Source organism: Abramis brama (genome assembly GCF_963993115.1).
Source record: "Abramis brama genome assembly, chromosome: 4".
Taxonomy (NCBI): domain Eukaryota; kingdom Metazoa; phylum Chordata; class Actinopteri; order Cypriniformes; family Leuciscidae; genus Abramis; species Abramis brama.
Genome location: NC_139966.1, coordinates 52347481 through 52368150, shown reverse-complemented (window position 1 = coordinate 52368150; position 20670 = coordinate 52347481). Strand labels below are relative to the sequence as shown.

The 20670-nt window shown below is 37.9% G+C and overlaps 1 long non-coding RNA gene across 1 annotated transcript; it reads right to left on the bottom strand.

Moving 5' to 3' along the window:
- Positions 1–9064: 9064 nt before the first annotated feature.
- LOC311081070 lies at positions 9065–16460 on the bottom strand. The gene is made up of 3 exons (XR_014605794.1): positions 13357–16460; positions 10074–10207; positions 9065–9342 (listed from the first exon to the last, which is right to left on the bottom strand). It is a non-coding gene; the product is annotated as an uncharacterized lncRNA (long non-coding RNA).
- Between the last annotated feature and the right edge of the window lie 4210 nt (positions 16461–20670).

The following is a 20670-nucleotide window of genomic DNA, read 5'->3' as shown; positions in this document are numbered from 1 at the left end:
TCTCAGTCATTTTGTGTGTTTTCTTTACTACACTATATGACATTGTAAAAATATGTGGAAGAACTTTTATAAATAATAGGCTTATCTTTCCATGAGTATATGCATATCTATGTGCGTCTGCATACTTTTAGCCATATACATGGAGTATTTTATCAGTGAAAGATCATTGATTAACCTCTTGGTTTGAATGTTATATTTTTTTAAATTAAATATAGTTTGTATTAAAGTGTTAGTAATTTTGTTGTTTTTGTCATTTTTATTTACATTACATTTCGTGCATGTAATAGTGCATCAAGTCAAACTAAATGAAAACGAGCAATGTTTTCTTGGAAACTACAGCTGAAGTAAAGTAGGTTTAAGTTTTATTTTAGCTAAAGTTTATTTATAGTTTATTTTATCATAACGAATTTTATGGTTTTAGTTAACTATAATCTTGCTTCTAGTAAACTGATTTGATCTATTAACTGTGGGTGTCTGCGCGAGTGCGCGCGCACGCATCTTGCGCGCAGCTCAGGTGAAACATGAGACGCGCTCCGTGCACCTGTCTTACCTGCTTGAGCACCAGTCCTCCGTCTTGGAGAACCTCGGCGAAATTCTCTCGAAGCCTGAGAAATGTCTAATCGCAAACCACCAAGAACCGGCTTCTTAGATCTACAGGTGTTTCTGTGTTTCCTATGGCATGATGCATCACAGTAGGAAGTACTCGCCACCGCGCCACTGCGTTGTCGGGACGCCTCTAGTTGTGCCTCAGCTGAACCGATTACCGACCTTTCGGGTGGAAGAAGGTAACCCGATGGAGAAGAATTCACCGAAAGCCAAATCCAGAATGCGCATCGTGAAGGTGAAGGCGGTGAAGAGAGCTCCGTCTCCCCAAAGACCACGCGTCTCTCCAAAACCCGTTCAAAGCGGCGCGCTACCGAAGGTGGCGGAGAACGGTGGAGCCGGACAGCGGTCTCGAAAGAGGGGCTTCAAACCCCCAGATGTGAGGACGATATTCGACCCACGCGTAAAAGTGGAGAGAGGAGAAGGACACTCGTTTTGTGAGGACGCGACGCACGCTTGGTGTGATGTGTGTTGCTCGTATATCTTTCAAGGTGGCTTGACGTGCACAGGTGAGTACTTTACATTAGACTTCAACAGATTTTACCATTAATTGTATACAGAGAGGTAGTCAATGTCAAACAATGTTTTTTTTAGCATATTAGTCTAGACCAGGTCAATTCATTACTATTGTACTGTTGATCCAAGGGGAATGACTGTTTCTGTAGTTAATGTATTGTAAGTTACTTTTGGATAAAAGTGGCAGCTAAATGGAATTATATTATAGGCCTAATATTTCATAAATCATAAACTCATTACTGCATGTTCTTGACCTTCCTCACATACCACACACTCATCTACAGGCATGTGGACGGACTGGTTTGGGTTTATAAATTCACTCTGAGTTGCACCTTCGGCACCCACATTTAGTTTACGGTACATGTCACAAATATGTGTACTAATCATACATGACAATGCGGAAGTCAGGCCTGTACATGTACTCATAATTCATTTGATCAAATCTAAGGCTCAACTTATAGGCACACTGAACATTTGCACCTGAAATGGTCACTGGTAGTGGCGAATGACATTTTCATCCCTGAATGAAAGCCTTGCATTGTTTTCAGTAGTGAAAATATTCCTAAAAATCATATGCAAAGCATTATCTGCTTCTACCCGCAACCGAATTTGAATTGTAAATTTTGTAATCTCATAAGAACGTGTGATTATAGAGATGGCTAGCAGTGAATTGCAAGTGTATTTTTGATTAAAATGACCCAAATGTCCCCCAATTCTTTCTCCTTAATATGGCTCTCTGTGTCACTTGTCTGAGCTGCAATTGTGCAGAGGTTGTCCATTCACAAGTGCTAACTCAAATGGAACAACTGGACAAAGGTAACTTTCACTGAGTCTTCTTGCTGCTTGGCTTGAGTGATCAGGTAATTGAGAGAGAGAGAGAGAGAGAGAGCTCTGGCTCGGCTGATTAGGTTGAAAGCCTGTTTTTTCGAGCTGCCATCCAATTTTCACTCTGCACTCTCATGTCAACTAGCCTTTCATTATGATATTAGAACATTTTAAGCGGCCACTTACAGATCCTGGAACATGTGGGCAGAGAAAGCATTCACTAACTATGTATTATGTGAGAGCAGTATCTGTTTTGATGGTGCCTGCCATGTTTTGATGGTTGTTAGAGTTGTTTAGGTTTGTGTAGTGTTTATGTGGGTGCACTAATGTGGTTTATTGACCATGTTTACAGTAGAGTACATGAACATGAACAATATATGTGTATATCAGAATATGCTGATTACATACATGCAAGAATGTGCATAAAGCATGCTAAATGTAAATATGCTATTTTATTTTAAATTGGAAAATGTGCATATGAAACATCATTTGTAACTTGTGTTTTTGCCACTTTTAATATCAAGAATGAATTGTAATGGAGTTTTCTAATGGTCAAAATGACTTGATGAATCTTTAATGCAGTGAAAGTAAAAGTGTTGTTTCTAGTGTAGCATCTGTGTTCTGTGGGATTCATTCACTTCACTGCAAATAATAGTCTGTATGTAGTACAGTATACCCAAGCAAAAGATCAACAAAGATGCCTTTTTTCCACCTTTGTGGGTCTCACAGCCTTTTTGGCCTTTCTAGCCCGACTGTATTGTGTCCTGCTATTTGACACCCACCTGTTCGCTCCCCTAATGTCCATCTGTCTGTTTGTGTAGCGGCAGTGACAGTGTGTCTAGAGAAGGCACACCGTCCTGTCACAGCATGGCTCACAATGGGCTTCCCCTCAACCAGCTGACAGGGGAACAACTGCACACACATTGGGGCAGGGGGCGTCATGACAGGAGGCTTCAGTCGGTTAGGAGTTAGAAGCAGTGATGCAAATTCAGTGCTGAAGGGAACATATTTCAGCCAGTAAATGCTCAGGGGTTGAAGTGAGACTCGATGCTGTTCTGGTCGGGCAGTCATGGGTCTGAGGAAAGAGTTTGGAAGAACTTTAAGAAGACTTACTGGAATCCTCTATCGCCTTCCAAAAGTGATGCGGCGCTCCGGTCGACTGGAAGTTAGCCTGCTGTGGAAGACATCCGGTGGGTCCAGATCTCTTTTATCCTCAGGCAAATGGAAGTGAGGACAGATATTAGTATCATTTCTAGTACAAACAATACTGACATTTTTGTCTTAAAAATGTAATTATTGTAATAAAAAGCAGGTTTTTTATTATTAATCTGTATGTGTTTAGTCAAATATTGGCATTGACTCTTTTACATATGTGCGTGCATTTGCAAAACTCACCGTCATGATGCTAGGTTGCTGTGCATGGTTTCTAGATCATTGATATGAGGTCGATTACTGGCACAAGTTAAAAGAGGCATCCTCCAATGGAAATTATTTTAGGCCTAAACTTAAACTATGCTGGTCTTCATTCAACTGAATCTAAACTGTGATGTTCAGCAGTGCCACAATAGCATAGCTAGCAATCTTACTGTGGTCTGAGATTGTTGGTCATAAAGGGGGTGAATGACGAATGAGAGAGAGAGAGAGTGTATTATTCAGCAGTCACCAACTTCTAGACAGTGATTGTTGTGGACTATTGTTGTTGTATTTTGTGTGTGGTATCATTGTGTGTATGTTGCGTTTCTGTCTCAGTTGATGAAATGTTAACCTCACAGTTTTAAGGCACAAATGCAGTGCTAAGTAGCGCAATCAGACTCCCACCGAGCAAACACAGACCAGAGCACTAAAAACATCCGCTCGCTGTCCCGCTGCGAAGGACAGAGCCGAGTCTAAACAGCCCAGTGGGGAGAGGTTCACGATAACATGCCAAATGGTTTGTCAGTTTAACATCCATCGAATGAATGGCTCAAGTAATGAAAACTGATTGCAAAAGAATGGAGTGTTTTCTTGACGTCTCGTCACAGGCAGGTGTTGTCGTGACCTCGGGACGGCGGTGTGTGTTGTTTCAGCGGTCTGATCTAATCCCAGCGTGGAGCCGAGCTGGAATGGAGACGAACAGAGAGCAACATGAGAATCTCTATTCTTACCTTGTTTCTAAAACAGCACGGACACAGACTGAAACAATAGTTATCTGTGATCAACTGTGCAAGGACAGGCTCGGCTACTTGTTTAGTCAAGATTGGCAAAGTTTCACAAACAGACTATTGTTTTGGGAGTCTGATATGAGAGAGATATTTGACAAGGAAATGGCACCATTAAAAATAAGCAACATCGTATTGTTCCTTACATACTTCAAGTTCATTCTATTAAGTATATTTAAGTAAAGTTCAAGTACATTTTATGTAGCAAGTATGTTAGTATTAATGTACTAGTAGTATACTTGTAAGTGTACTATTTCAATAATGAGTCTAAACCCACTTTTTAGTGTATAAAGTATACTTTTAAGTGTAACAGTAGTAAACTATGAGTACACAACTACATTTTTCATTTTTACTGCAACTATACTACAAGTGAACTGTACTTTAAGTAGATTTAAATTGAAAGATTTTAAGTTCCTACAAGAATTCACATACTCAGAATTAGAAACAAATCTGTTTTCTTTATAAATCAATATTTTCAAACAATGTAAGTTTATGAGACATTATTTAAAACCGTATTTAATAGGCTACTCAATCAAAAGAGCGCAAGCCAAATATACCTATTTATACTTTTAAGTATATTTCAATCAAAAGCTTAAGTATGCAATAGGCCAAATATACTTTTCTGTCAGTATAAGTCAAGTATACTGAAGTGTAATTTAAAAATAGTAGACTTTAAAAGAGGTATACTTCTTTTTTTGTAAGGGTGACAAAGATAAATGTAATTTTGTCAGTTTGAGGGACATATTTTATCAAACACAAAAAGGGTTTACAACTGTTTTATGCTCTAACTTACTGCTTCACATTGTGTTTTTCTGGCACTTTTTTTTTGTGAGGATGGAATAAGCATTATGAAAAGTGAAGTAAAAAAAAAAAAAAGCAGTTGTGAAAGAAAGACACCTCCACCTGTCCAGAATAAACAAACACCTGGTTCATGCTCACGAACCTGTACTGACACGAGAAGCAGCGTTTTCCTTTAATTACAGATCTTTACCGTATGTGTTTCTTTTCCTGGTTGTCAGAGTCAGTAACAGTCAGTTGCCGCATCCCAACTTGCAGACGTTTACCATGTACTAAAAGTACGTACGCTTGAACAAAAGTTTGGGGTACTGTTTGTACTGTACTGTACATTTAGAAGTACAGTTCTAAAAAAAATTTTGTCCTGACTTTTTTCTGTGAGATTGTGAGATAGAAATTTGCAATTGTGATTTATAAAGTCCAATTCTAAGAAAAAAAAGACTGACTTTTTTTCTCGCAATTGTGAGTTTATATGTCACAATTCTGACTTTATATCATGCAACTGCGACTTTATATCATATTTCATATATGTAAGTAGTTTTCCATAGTTTTCAACATTGATAATAATAAGAAATGTTTCTTAAGCAGCAAATCAGAATATTAAAATGATTTCTGAAGGATCATGTGACACTGAAGACTGGAGTAATGATGCTGAAAATTCAGCTTTGATCACAGGAATAAATTACATTTTAAAGGTGCATTGTGTAATATTTAGGAGGATCTGTTGACAGAAATGCAATATTACATACATAACTATGTTTTCAGTGGTGTATAAAGATAAATGTAATTTTGTCAGTTTGAGGGACATATTTTATCAAACACAAAAAGGGTTTACAACTGTTTTATGCTTTAACTTACTGCTTCACATTGTGTTTTTCTGGCACTTTTTTTGTGAGGATGGAATAAGCATTATATGGAAAAGTGAAGTAAAAAAAAAAGCAGTTGTGAAAGAAAGACACCTCCACCTGTCCAGAATAAACAAACACCTGGTTCATGCTCACGAACTGCCTGTACTGACACGAGAAGCAGCGTTTTCCTTTAATTACAGATCTTTACCGTATGTGTTTCTTTTCCTGGTTGTCAGAGTCAGTCACATAATGTCAGACCTTACATAATGAACCGTTATGTTTTTATTAGCTTAGAAAGAGGCATTTATATCTACACACTTACATCGACATGTTTCTACAGTGGCCCTAAACGGACAAACGCGTTTCATGACTATGTTGTTTTTCGTGCAAAGAAGCTAGCTAAAGTCAGCGAATAAAACACTGACACAATGATGACAATAATATAAAGTAACAATAATATTCGCAATAACATATCGTTTTACTGAATGATTAAGTAAACCTAATTTCTTAATTTATCTTCTTTGTAAAGAAACCTCATTGCTTAACTGGCTACTCTCTGCTGTCTCAGACGACAACATCACTTCCTGTCGGCCACCGTAACTTCTGTTGGGTGCAATTCACAAACTCACCACTAGATGCCACTAAAAATTACACACTGCACCTTTAAAATATATTCACATAGAAAACTTTTATTTTAAATTGCAATGATATTTCACAATGTTCCTGTTTTTACTGACCTCAAACTTTTGAAAGGGCGTGTATACTTTGATGGGGATTTTTGAGGAACGTGGTATTGGCAAATACTACTACATCATAAATTGTGTCATAAAACCAGAATAGCCTTAACAGTAAGCATTATCACAGGGCTGCCAACTCTCACGCATTGAGCGTGAGACTCACGCAATTGACACTTTTCACACGCTCTCACGCCACACATCCATTTTCTCACGCACAGAAAAATTGCGGAGCAAAGAGGTACCTACTTTTAATATAAAACTAATTCTCAGCTCTTAGATTTCGTCAATTTTATTACGAAATTCAGACAAAAATACGTTTGGCGCTTGTAAATGTGACGTGACAGATCGCTGAGCGCCTCAGTTCAAGTGCTCGTGAACCGATCATCTGTTACTTTTTTATTTAAAGATGCAGTACAACTTACCGAAAGTATACATAATATCGACCAATTAGTGTTTTTCAACCACGGAAAGAGGTCAATATAACAGCAGAAGAACAATTATATCACATAATGTTACATTTACCTCAGGAAAGCCATTTAATGACCATATCATGTTAATTGAATAGAAAAAATAGCTAGAGGAGATTTTGCTGAGCACTATATTACATATTTATTATATTTTTTACTTATGTCATTAAATAATTGTTATTATAACAAAAACTGCATTATATTTAATTTAATTTATTTTTAACCTTTAATAATACCAGCAGATTGGGCCCTCTATGTTTACAGCATTAGGTGAGATTATTTTTTTAAGTAAAATTTAAAATAAACATGTATCCAAATTAGTCAATATTGAATCAAAATCGGAATCAAATCACAAGAATGGAATTGAAATCTTGAAATTTTTGTCAAGCAATAATAAAAACTGTACCAGTCATTGTACATTGTAACATGTTGTCACTAAACTTCAACCCCCCCCCCCCCCCCCCCCCCCCCATCTCACTCCAAGCTAAACTCAAAAGTTGGCAGCCCTGTTATCATCAAGCTAAATTTAGTAGCTAACTTGAATTTTATTAAATGTCAGGTTCATGCTTTTAAAAACTGCTTTTAAAGCTTTGAAAAATTACAAAATGAACCATTACAAACGTTTCCTTTTCATGCAAGTTCAAAAACCCATCTATTGTTTAGTCAGCTTTTGTTTTCAATGCATAATATTAAGGGATGCTCTGTTTATTATCTCGCTTATTACATAGAATTGATTGAATGTTCATTGGGATGCTGCATATATTTTCTTTTAGGGTGTTAATGAAATCAAATGAACCTTAATATTATTTCGTTATGAGGGTGGTAAATATTAAGATAATATTAGAAAGTGTGAGTGCTGTGGGAATGACGGTTATGTCTGAGTGTGTGTGTTTTATGAGCTGTCTACTTTCGGTAATGTGTTTATGCAGGAAACATTTAAGAACTTGAATGACTTGTTCTCTGTCAACATGCAAAGTTTTAGTAACAGTCCCAAATATTGCACTGTCACGTATTGTGTGGACAGTATTGTGTGTGTGTGTGTGTTGCTCCTGGGGCAGGTCCTGATCGATAGCGCTGTCCCTCATTACGGGAAGTGCAATTAAGGAAGAGGCAGGTCTGCACTTCCCACCCGCCCCAGAGACCAGAACAGATTGTGTGTGTGTGTGTGCGTGTGTGTGCGTGTGTGTGTGTGTGTGTGTGTGTGTGTGTGTGTGTGTGTGCATACATTAGCTCAGTTCCTACACTGACAAGACCGCAGCTCTGTGCAAAGAATGGCACTTTAAGCTACCATTACCCATCATGCCCCAGTATTAAAGATCCACTTTCATCACACTCCTATCATTGCTCATCCTCAGTGTCATTCTGCTCTCTGCCGATCTTTAAAAAGAGCAGCGTTCAATCAGAGATGATGAGATGAACAGCTCAGTGATGTTACATTTAAACATTAACTTTGTCCATAATGTCTAAAATTCTTAAGGAGAAATAAAAAGACATATATGAGATAAGCGATGAGCGTTTGACGTACAGTAAAGTTATGATATGAATGTGGACAGCATAGCTCACATACTTTGGTCTTTGAAGAATTCACTGAGAAATGTTTGAGATTTTGGCTTCTGATTACAAACTTTGGGTATTCTGAGCTCAGTTTGAGATTTCTGAGATCCCTTCTGAAACTCGTTACAGTTTGCTGGGGGAACATTTTCTCTCCATTTAATCCTGTCGCTGTCTAGCATAAATATTAAGATATTAACAAGATCTTATTTGTGATTTTCCTTTACTTGTCTGTTTGAGGGGCCGCGATTAAATTTGGGTATTTAAAACCCAGAGGAGCAGAAAGTGGATAATGGATGAATGTGCAGGATTTAGATGGCTGTCAGTAATGAGAACAGTAAAAGTAATGATCGGTTTAATTGTTTAATAATTCTGAATATTAAGGGTGATGAATCTGGGGTGTTTACAGCAGTGTTAAAAATTCATTTAAATACAAAGTGCTTCTCTCATCACCTTTCCTGTAAGTGTCCATCATTTTCTGGGCAAAACGTTCATCGTTTGACAGTCAAATCAATCGACTCAGCACACTGAGAGAGAGAGAGAGAGAGAGAGAGAGAGAGAGAGTTACCTTGGAGATTGCATGGGCGAGAGACAAATAAGTTTGTCCTTCTGTTCTGAGAGTGGTCTGCACAGGATGAGCATTTGTGTTTGTGATGGCATGCTGTGAGTTAAGCTTTCGAGACAGAAAGCGTCATCACTCATATGCTTCAGTGGGATGGGAGCAGCGTTCTGCAAACTTTACGGCAAAATTACTCAGCAAGTCAAGTCTCAATCTTCAGGTAGGTCATAACAGCATCGGGAACTGAAATAAAAGCACCAAAGGGATTTTTTTAGCCATTGAAAAATGCCTCATGAATTCAACGTGTGCATGAATAAGCAAGTGCATGTGGTTATGCGTCATGTTTTCTGTGAACAGTGGCTCTTGTGAGGATTGGAAAGCAGAGGATGCTCTTCTTAATGTCTATATGACAATGCATTTCTGAGATGGAGTTTGTTTCATTTCAGCATCAGAAAACATTTATTCTTATGCATGTGGAAGTATGCATAACTTTAAGTCCAGAAGTTTTCACAGGCAATACATATTATATATATACATGTAAAACACATTACTATAAAGATTGACCGTATTTTAACAATGGATTGTTGAATTCTTTTAAATTGTCTTAATGTGTTGGTGATCGTTCTTAAACACGTGATTATACTATTCTACGTAAAAGATTTGCATGTGCGGCATTTTTTTGCAAACCAAAATTTCCATTTAGCCCACCAGAAAAACCATCATATTTCACTAAATCTCCAACAACAAAAAAAATGATGCAGTTTGTTGAGAAGAGGAGTGAAAGGATGGACTCGCATCATATAGGCAGTGGGATTTTGTTACCCATAACACCTTGCAAAACTACAGCTTCATTGGTAAAACCACTGAAAACACATCAGAAATGCTCTAGCAACATGCAAATATTTACTTTTTGGCAGCGAGTTCAGGTCAGTTTTAGGTATAAAAGTATTAAAAGGGTATTATTTGAAGCATACTGTGGGTTCTTGTTTCCTCTCCTCCAGGTTGCAAATACACATGTCATGCTCAGTGCCGTGACCAGGTGGCGCTAGACTGCCATCAGAACGGATCCATCAATGGCTGCCCACTCAGCGCTCTTGCTCAGGACCATCTGAACAACAACCAGTCCTCACACAGCGTGAGTACAGAGATTATTTGTGTGTGCTTTCACGTTTACATGCACATTCAGTTCAATGTAAACTGAAATACAGAAATGAAACTTAGAGAATGTTAAGAATCACACACATCTGCTAGTGATGGTGAGGTGTGACCACAGGGGGGAGTAAAATTCCAGATACATGACCTAAACTAGTCTCTCAGTATTGCTGTAAATGTAGACTGAGCAATGTTATATTCATTCTTGGTCACCTTGGTCTTGTGTATGTTATTTGAATCTTTATTGGCAGATAACAGATTAATGGTGAAGCATAACGGATTTTAGTATGGACATTAGCTGAGATCATGTGTTGACATTTTTTCTACTATGGGTGTATTGATCATAGTTTGGTCATACTAATTATTGCTTTTCTTTAGTCTTCACTTAGACCTGTTTAATGGAATGGTGTGACTTAGCTAAAGGATGATACACTGTTATGTGAGCACACACACACACACATTCCCATTACACTTGGCATGGAACTAACAATAGCAGGATATTACTCTTGGGCAGAATTCCTCTGGTCCCCATAGTGTCCAGTTTTGTTCTCATGTGCCTGTGCTAGTCTAAAACTATCACTCCCAACGCTCTGTAAACTGTGCGGTATGAATGAAAGACGAGCAGTGTGTGTGTGACCTGGCGGGGTCAACACACAAGTTAGTGTGGTATGTGTGCTATTCACACTAATCCAGGTCTGTCAGTTTAGTGTGGCGTAGGAAGAGATATTGGAATATGTAAACTGCTGTGTTACTGTGGCTACAGATCCGAACTGTATCGTGACTGTTTGGAATAGAAAAGTGATTCCGATTATATATTTGCACTCCAAAATCAGAAATATTTAGCATTTGGATATTTAGCATTTTATTTGATATTATTTTCATGACAATTGGAAACATTTATTCCCCCAAATTATTAGTAGCCTTAGGGTGAAGTGAAAAAAAATAATATTATTTAAAGTATGTTTGTAAAGTAGACCTGAAGAAATGCATGGAAGTATTTGCTGTTATGAAGTGCAGACACGATTTACATTAATGAGAAAGAGATTTTTTAGCATTACAGTAGTGAGAATTTGAGGGGGAAATGTGCTTAATTATCATGAAAATAACCTTAGTAGTCCTAAAACTAGACTTCATTTTCTTAATTCCCAGATATTTCATTGTCAAACTGGCTGTTTCCATCCACCTGTTTTAATGCACATTTTGGGATATCGCATAAAAAAAACGCTGAATGGATGCCAAGACAATTTTTATTATGTGACAGTAATGGTGTTATCAGTGTTGGGTGTAACTAATTACTAAGTCATTAGTTACTGTAATTTAATCACGTTTCCCTTGAAAAAGTAAAGTAAGGGATTACTCTTAATTTTTCTGTAATTTAAATATTTAAATGAGCTAAATACTGTAGACCAATCCAATCTCACAGCAATTTGTATGCATTTTATGAGGTGGCTAAACCGTACAACCTCACTCGTACAAATATGTACGAATTAGCCACCTTGTAAAATAAGTATGAAATGCCATGAGATCGGACTGGTATAAACCAGTGGTTCTCAACTCCAGTCCTCGGGACCCGCTGCTCTGCACATTTTGGATGTCTCTCTTATCTGACACACTCAGTTCAGTTCATGGAGTCTATCCTAACGAGCTGATGATCTGAATCAGGTGTGTTAAAATCGTGTGTTAAATAAGGGAGACATACACAATATGCAGAGCAGTGGGTCCCGAGGACTGGAGTTTAGAACCACTGGTAGGCTATAAACTAGAACAATTCTATATAAAACAATAGTGGGTTTAACACCAAAATCTATTGTCTGATGTTAAATAGTATGTTTATTATGTAACCTTCTCCTATTAAATTGTTTGGTCAATTTAAGCATAATTCATGCAATTTTATAGTATTTATTTGAAAGAACAGTTTCATTCCTTGTATTATTCAGCTTGTTGAGGTTGATATGGGATTTAGAAAGTAATTAGTAATAAGTAATTAAATTCTTTGTAGAGAGAGTAATTAGTACAGTAATCTAATTACACTGTTGAAGAGGTAATTAGTAACTAGTAATTATTTACTTTTTAGAGTAACTTACTCAACCCAACTGGCTGTTATGTCTGGGTTTTTTTTGTGTGTGTGTGTGTGTGTGTGTGTGTGTGTGTGTGTGTGTGTGTGTGTGTGTGACATATACCACATATTAAATGTACGTGAATGCACAATGGTGCCATTAATCACATCATTATGCTGTTAGTTTATTTGTATAATGGATGTTTAGTACGCAGTGCACTGTTAGAAGGTGCCGTATCGTGTGTGTGAGGTCTGAGGTTGGTTCGTTGGTAATTTGGGATTAAACATGGGTGTGTATATTCTCATAGGACAGTGAGGAACCAGCTGTCTGTGTCAGTCTAAACATGGACGAGTCTAACATTCATTTTAGTGTGCATGTGTTTGACTCTTCATATATAGACCCAACATTCCAGACCAGAAGCCCCCTCCCCCTGAAGACTGTCGGTTGAGTCAGCCACGTTACACAGGGCCAGACAAGGTCACACTGACGGTTGAGAGAGGGATGTAGGGAGGACAGGGTGTCTACATTTAACACCCACTCAATAATGCAAAAACAGACCACTGATAAAATACAAGAGAGAAATGACATCAAAACATAACACCAAGTTTGTTGAGCAAATGTAATTCCCGAAGATGATATTTATGCATTATTAATTTTCGTTAAAATGTTTAGTAATATTGTTATGTGCTTTTGTCATTTTATTAGTTTTTTTAATATTTGTATTTAGCTTTAATTTATTTTTATTTCATTTTTTTATGTTTAAGTTTTTCACCAATATTTATATTAGCTACCCAAAACGAACATTTACAATATATTTACAGGTGACTTAATTCCTAATATCTGGTTAACAGGTACATATCTAAACCAAGTAATATAGTTTGTTATTTTGCATTCTTGGCTCATCTAATCCAATTTTAATGTAAAAACAGTCTATTTTATAAATATAGCTTTATAAATCCATGAGTATGTCTGTTCAGAGTGTAAGGGTGATTCATATCTGAGACTTTACATGGCTTACTGTAAAGCTGCTGGTGTAAGTGTGGTTTACCTTGGAGAACACTGCTGTATTATTGATGTACTGTTGGATCAGCAATATTGTGTGCGGAGCCTGAGAAAGAAACAGAGGTGTAAATATGATCAGAACGAAAAGGAACAAACAGAAAGATGTAGGAAAGAGAGAGTTTCCTGTCAGGAAACAGTCACAGGATGCCTGCAGCATAACCGAGTACACACACACACACTCAAGCACGTCTTGCACACATCACATTAGACTCTAGCACAGATACAAACACAAAAACAGAGGTGCATTGACCACAATAACTAATAAGCTCCAATTGTGCCCACCCATTTGCACATACCAAAGATCACTGTAAGCCAGCGGGAGAGACCATCAAGAACATTAAATCTATATATGTTCTTATTGTAACACAATCTTTTGCAAAACTTGTCTTGTAGATGAGTGCTCCCAAAAAAAAAGCGTGTTAAAGTTGAGATTCAGCACAAGTATTCAGCAGGATAATGTGTGTCGTTCATTTTTTTTCTGAGGCAGCAGTATTTTGGCAGGCGTGAGCTGAATGCTGGGAACTCTTTGGGTGGTGAAGCTGGTCCAGAATGCAAGAGGCAAAGCTTGAACTCCACCGCACTAACCACACACCCATGTGACTCCCAAGAAATTGGGATAAATGTCACACAATCTGGTCTCTATTGGTCAAGTTTACTGTATGTTTAGAATTGAATTTTGTTCATGTAAGCCAATTACTGTCAGAAGAGAAGGACAGATATTTTAGTCAAAGTTCACATCTGAGGTACAGCATCAGGTCCAGACAGTCATGTGAAAAGATTGTGCTTAAAGAACTGACTGATTCACTTAGACTGATTTGATTTGGCTCTGCGTCACATTGGGTCTAGTTATTCCTGCGTACTATTTCTGCCTGCAACTGAGGTCAGATGTCACAGATAACTAGGGCTGGGTATCGCTCAAAAAATTTCGATACCAATACCGATACCGATACCTTGATTTCGATACCGGTTCCTGAACGATACTTTTTTCGATACCAATTTTATGAAATCCATTTTAACAAGATTACATAACACATTACCTCAGAAAAACTTTGGTTTTATTTTTTCAGTTTGACTCATGCTCCTTAGTCAGTGCACAAAGGAACAAAAAAAGCACAAAGGAACAAAATATTCCTTATACATATACATAAGGTACAAAATATTTTTTTATAAAGAGCTCATGCTCACCAAAGCTGAATTTGTTTGATCAAAAATACAGTAAAACTTGTAAAATATTGTGGAATAGTATTACAATTTAAAATCTTATTTGAATATATTTCAAAATGTCATTTATTCCTGTGTTGTCAAAGCTGAATTTTCAAAATCATTACTTCAGTGTCACATGATCCTTCAGAAATATGAAAACAGTTTTTGTAAACTATGATACATTTTTTCATGATTCTTTGATGAATAAAAAATTAAAAAGAACAGCATTTATTTGAAACAGAAATCTTTTGTAACATTACACATGTTTTAAGGTCATTTTTGATCACTTTAATGCATCCTTACTGAAAAAAAAATTCTGACCAACACATTTTTGAAAGGCAGTGTACATTCAGTAGGTCATTATTGCAATATAAACACTGTCAGAGTGATCAACAAGGTATCTCTTCATTTACCAGTCAAAGACGGAGCAACTTTCTGCTCTTATGTTTACTCCGTGCACTGTCAAGGGCTTCATCATATCTGTCGCGGTACCGTCTTTGCAGCAATTATTTTACCGCAAATACTGCATCGCGCGCTGTTGGCATCGAGCCTGGAGAAATGTAGCCACTAGGGGTGTGACGAGACGCTTACTCCACGAGACGAGACGAGACACGAGATTGGGTTCACGAGAACGAGACAAGACGAGATTTTTACACAATTTTTAAGAAATCCTCAATGATGAAATATATGAATGGAAAATAGTCTTTTATTCAACTGAAAATCACAAAATGCAAAACAATTTATGTGCATTTTGAAATCAACTTGTAATGAATGTTATTTTACTTCTATTTTAATGAATTCTATGCAGTAAAGGACATGCAAACACTGCAAAATGTTTTGCTATAAACTCTACTTCTCCCTGTACGATTTCACATGAGAAATCTAACTCCTTTCCACAAATCGAACATAAAAAAATAAAACAGTATAAATAAAATAAATATAAATAACTGAAATAACACTTTAAATGCAAACAGTAAGTGTGTATCCATAATCAAAGTACTGCTCTCTCAAAACTACAAGTTCAAACAGAAACAATTTTTTTCTTCAAGCATGAAAAAGAGATAAATTAACTGCAGCCTAAGATTATGGTCATGTTCTTTTTCAAGAATATAAGCATGTCGACGATTTCTGGCAGCAGTTGAGACCTTTGGGCAGTAACTAGGGCTGCACGATATGAGGAAAAGCTGCGATGTGCGATAACATTGTTTAATATTGCGATGTCGATATGACTTTAAGCTATACTGTTCCCATGTATTAGTGCTTTAATAGGTTCTTTGCGTGATAGGTCAAATGTTTATTAGCTGCCTGGTTCAGATTACACTATTTTAGCGCGATTTTGGCACGATCCGTTTCGTGGAGATTCGTAAAGGACAACGGGCGTCGGGACGCAAGATTCGATCGTTTCATTTCGTATAGTGTGTTATAGTGGGCGACAACGCGTCTGTGATGCTTCACGACATCACGACAGAAAGACTAGCATGTTTAATTTTAACGGTCCTCCACGACGGGTTGAGTGTGAGCGAGAGTGAGTGAGTGCGGTTACAGTGAGTGTGCGTGTGTGCGCGCGCGAGTGAGCGTGTGTGTGTGTGTGTGTGCGCGCGCGAGTGAGTGAGTGAGCGAGGGACAGTGAGTGTGTGTGTGTGCGGAGTGTGTGTGTGATTGGCCCGGCACACAAATTATTTAAAAGTGGCAGGGGCATCTTCAATACAAATTTCACCCTCACGCTCCATCACGCTGACATCACAACAACTCACGAGACAAAGTTTTTTTTTTTTTTTTTTTTTTTTTACTCACGAGACAAAGTTTCACCTCGACGAGAAATCTCGTCGCGTTTTAATCTCGCGAGATCTCGTAACACGAGATCTCGTCACACCCCTAGTAGCCACACTTTTGATCGACTTTTCCACATCTTTAGGGTATTGTGAGTGTGTGTGCTCGCGTCTCATTGAGTATGTGCGCGAGTTTGTGTGTGTGTGCTCGCGTCTCATATGAGAATGTGCGTGGACAGTTTGTGTGCGTGCGCGCGTCTTATATGAGTATGTGCGCAGAGAGTTCCGCGCGTCTCGTGTGTGTAGAGTTTGCGTGTATGTGCGTGAGCGACTTTAGGCGTGTCGTTGTGCATTTCATATGTATTTGTTTGAGCACTGACGTTGACGAGTTAACCCCTTAGGTATCGAAATCTGGTACCGAAAAACAAGTCATTTTTCGATACTCGATAGTATCGAGGCAATTCGGTCGGTACCTAAAAAGTATCGAACTCGGTACCCAGCCCTACAGATAACATGATGTTTGACTAGGTTATTTATGCCATTCTATTGGAACACATGTTATTATATTCTGTTGGAACACACAACACATGCTATCATGTGAAAATGTGTAATGAAGCATCAGTGCTGAACATGCTAAATCTACCCTCAATGGGTTGGACCCAAAGTCCAGCTGATCTTTGAGTGCTGAAATGAATATATATATATATATATATATATATATATATATATATATATATATATATCAAACCTCAAGCATTGCATTCATTGTGTAGGGTTAGACTGACATTTGCTTAGAAAGATTTTGAAAGCACAATTTGGCGATTGTTGGTCAAGTAATGCAGCTTGGGAAAATATGTAATTCTTTGCTACATGACATTCACTTTGGCTTTTAACAGTCACATGATGATGTTCCTAAAGGAATCTTTAAATATCCTCCTAGGTCAGACCCTTTGACCTTATTGGTGGACCACAATCTGCGACCATATTTGACTTTTAACTCACTCGACTGTAAACAAGACAAACCCTCTTATCCTCAGAGCAGAATAAGCATGTAGGTCTTCCCTCAGGTCTGGGATTAGACGCTGTCTATTTTAAGAGCTAATTCCGCCTCTTTCTTTAGATCTTCCTTCTGTCAACTAGGTCAGTGGTAACTAAGCACCTCAGATAATGCTCACACACTGATCCAAAAAACCTTCTGGAACTTACCATTGTATTTTGCTGGTTTCTAAACACTGTAAAAGTTTCTACGTAATCACAGTGCGTCAATGCATGGATATATGAGTTCTCAGGTCCTGAGAAAGTGTTTTTTTAATCAAGCTAGCCAAAAGCAAGCCTATATGTTTGTAAATGAAACCATGGAGCCCCTAAAACTGAAGACCCTTTGAGTGGTTGCTGTGGCTACTACTATATTAAACAGTAATAAAGTATATTTCCATGGAAAAGTGCACCCAGCTTCTCTGCATGTGAATGAGTGTTTGTTAATTGCTCCCAGCCATCACCACATTCAGAAGGACTGGATTAGCCGACAGGCTCAGCTGGATCTAGAAGTAAAAAGCTCAGCATGGGTCGGATTGCACAATGTATCCACAAACCTTTGAGGTTTGATAACAAACCTGTTCCGTAAAACTATGTTTGGATTTTTCTGACTCAAAAATGGTCAAATAACCTAACTATATTTCATATAATTTATAGGATCATGCATACTGTACCCAGAGTGAGGGAATGGAAAAAATTGTTCTCACAATCCATCAGGCCTTATCTTTATCCTTCCACTCGCTTTTCATTCAATCATGGACACATTGTGGATCAATCTAGAGTCTAGAGTTTGAATCAAGCTGTTGTTTATAGAGGTCAGGTACATCTCAGCTCAATGTTTATGTTTAGATAAAACTATTTAAACCAAAGTAGATGCTTTCCTGGGGTATAGCAGAGTTTAAAAGATTGTAAGATAACATAGATCTTTGTGCCTGTATGCACTGTAGAAACCAGACTGACATACAAAGAGTCTTTAAAGACTTCAAGAGACCTTCTGAAACCCACCACAAGACAAGTCGGAACCTGCACTGGGGTTAGACTTAACTGTGGGTGTCCTTTGTGTGCATTCTGGTACCAAATTACCTTCTATTTAGTCTTCCTTTACTGTCTGGATTTGTGAGGTTTGGCTGGAGAAAAGACTTATGATTTCCATCTACGGATAGTGAACACTGATTGTTTGTGTAGAAAACCCTGATCTCGGCTTGGATCTCGCTAGCGTTTAGACTGAGAAGCTGAGGTCACTGTCTGTTTCAGCTTGACTCTGATTCTTGTCTTTTTGAGATCACTATTCATATCTCGAGCATCCCAAAATAAGAAATATCAATAGTGTCTTTGTTATCATGCTGTGCCTTTAGGTGCTGGCGTTTGCTTTACAGTATTGGTTTCCTCAAATAAAAATAGATTTAAGTCACTTGTGATTTTGTGTGTAAAGGTGTGTAAAGGTTTGCTACTAATTGTCTCAAATTAATTTTCATATTTACAGTCATCTTTGTCAACAAAGTAATTCTCTAACATTACCTTTATTCAATGGTCTCTTTAAGTATAATTAAAGAGCAAACACTGTACATGTAGCAATTTGTCATGACAGGTTTAGCCTTATAATTTGGGACAATTAAAGGACTGAAACTGCTTTACGTTCTGACCTTTCAAACCACACCCTGCCAGATCAGACATTGAGCGTAGGAAGGTGTGTACTTCCTGAGGTCATCCGCACATCCACAGTAAACTCTGTGCGTATGTAAATGAAATTGAAGTTGATTTGCGAGACATTCCACATGCCTTCATGCAGATTCCGGCACATAAACAGTGCCTCTGTGCTGAGAACATGAGCCACTCCCCTTTAGCAAAGGAATGTGGGTAATGTATAATGAAGGCTACGGCCCACAGCCAGAAAAACTACAGGTTGCAGTCACAGGTCACCTCTGTGTCCCTCTTGCCAGACCCTATTGTTCTGTAGTGGACATGGAATGAGTCTCCTAGCAGGGCGAAACATTTTCACACGCTCCTTGATAACACTGATTTATGGAGGGTACTTCCACTTCAATTTATTGTGCAATTCAACAAGTTTGTGTTGCATCAGCAATTAACACATTATAAAAAGATATCTTTTCTAAAATGTATGTTGATTCAACGTGATCTCATGAGAAAACGTAACTATTTTCAGAGATTTCAAATAAATTCATACAATGAGATTTGAATGAAAGAGTACGGTTCTTAGAATAAAAAGCACGAAGCTTCACCCCAAACCCAACTGTTGCTAGCAGATTGTACGAAAACATACAAATGGGATCGTACAAATGCATACAAATTAACCACCAATTCACCAAAACGTAAAATAGTTACGAATGGCCGTGAGATTGTGCTAATTTGACATCGTACTGACCTACCACTGATGCCTTTGGGTTGCATGATTTGGCCGTTCCGAGACAGGGTATTTTTAGGTCTTCTCCATGTTCTTGGGTTTAAATTAAGCACTGTCCTTCCCCAAACTTCTTGAAAGCTGCAGTTTGTGGGGTGTGGTTTGCCCTGTCCTTGATCTACTGCAGATGTTGCTTGGATTTCACTCTTTGGAATGAATGATGTTTTTTTTCTTGACTGGGTGGGCTGTTACAATATGTGACGCACTGTTAAATACAAAATATACATGTATAAAGTGGAAAATTGTTTGGAAACATAAGCTATAACCTCAAAGCAGCTGTTAACACAGTAAAGATAATGTCTGTGCTTGTTTGGCGGTGGTTGCAGTAATGAATTTCGCCTGACTGATAATGCAAGCCAAAGCTGCGGCTGTCATGGGTTCAGTGGACAATTTGCTTGGAATATCATAAATGTTGTGCTCTTTTAAGCACTATTTAGCTTTTTAGAAAAACTTTCCCTTAAGTTACTTGTTTTACAACTTACATGTAATGTTAGGACAACTTTCTAATTCTCCAGACACTGTATCTGTGATCTATAGAAAAGTGGGACCCAGGATCTTTGGATAAATTACAAAGAGCAGCTAACCCCCAAAATAATGGGTTTGCTTGTGGAGTAGATCCAAAACCAGACCTTAAGTCTGACAAAAAGTCATAAAAATGAGGCTTGTAATTTGTCAATGGATGAATGGGTTTATTTTTTAAAAATGTATTGAGCACCAGCTTCCACATGGAAGTTTGGTCTTCACGACCAAATTAACAGCTAAGTGGACTTCTTTCTGTAGTCATCATGATCGCATGACCTGAAATGTGAGAATTTGTAAAAGTGGTGACAGCCAATTTCCTCTGTTACCATGGACACACAGGTCCCTGTCCAAA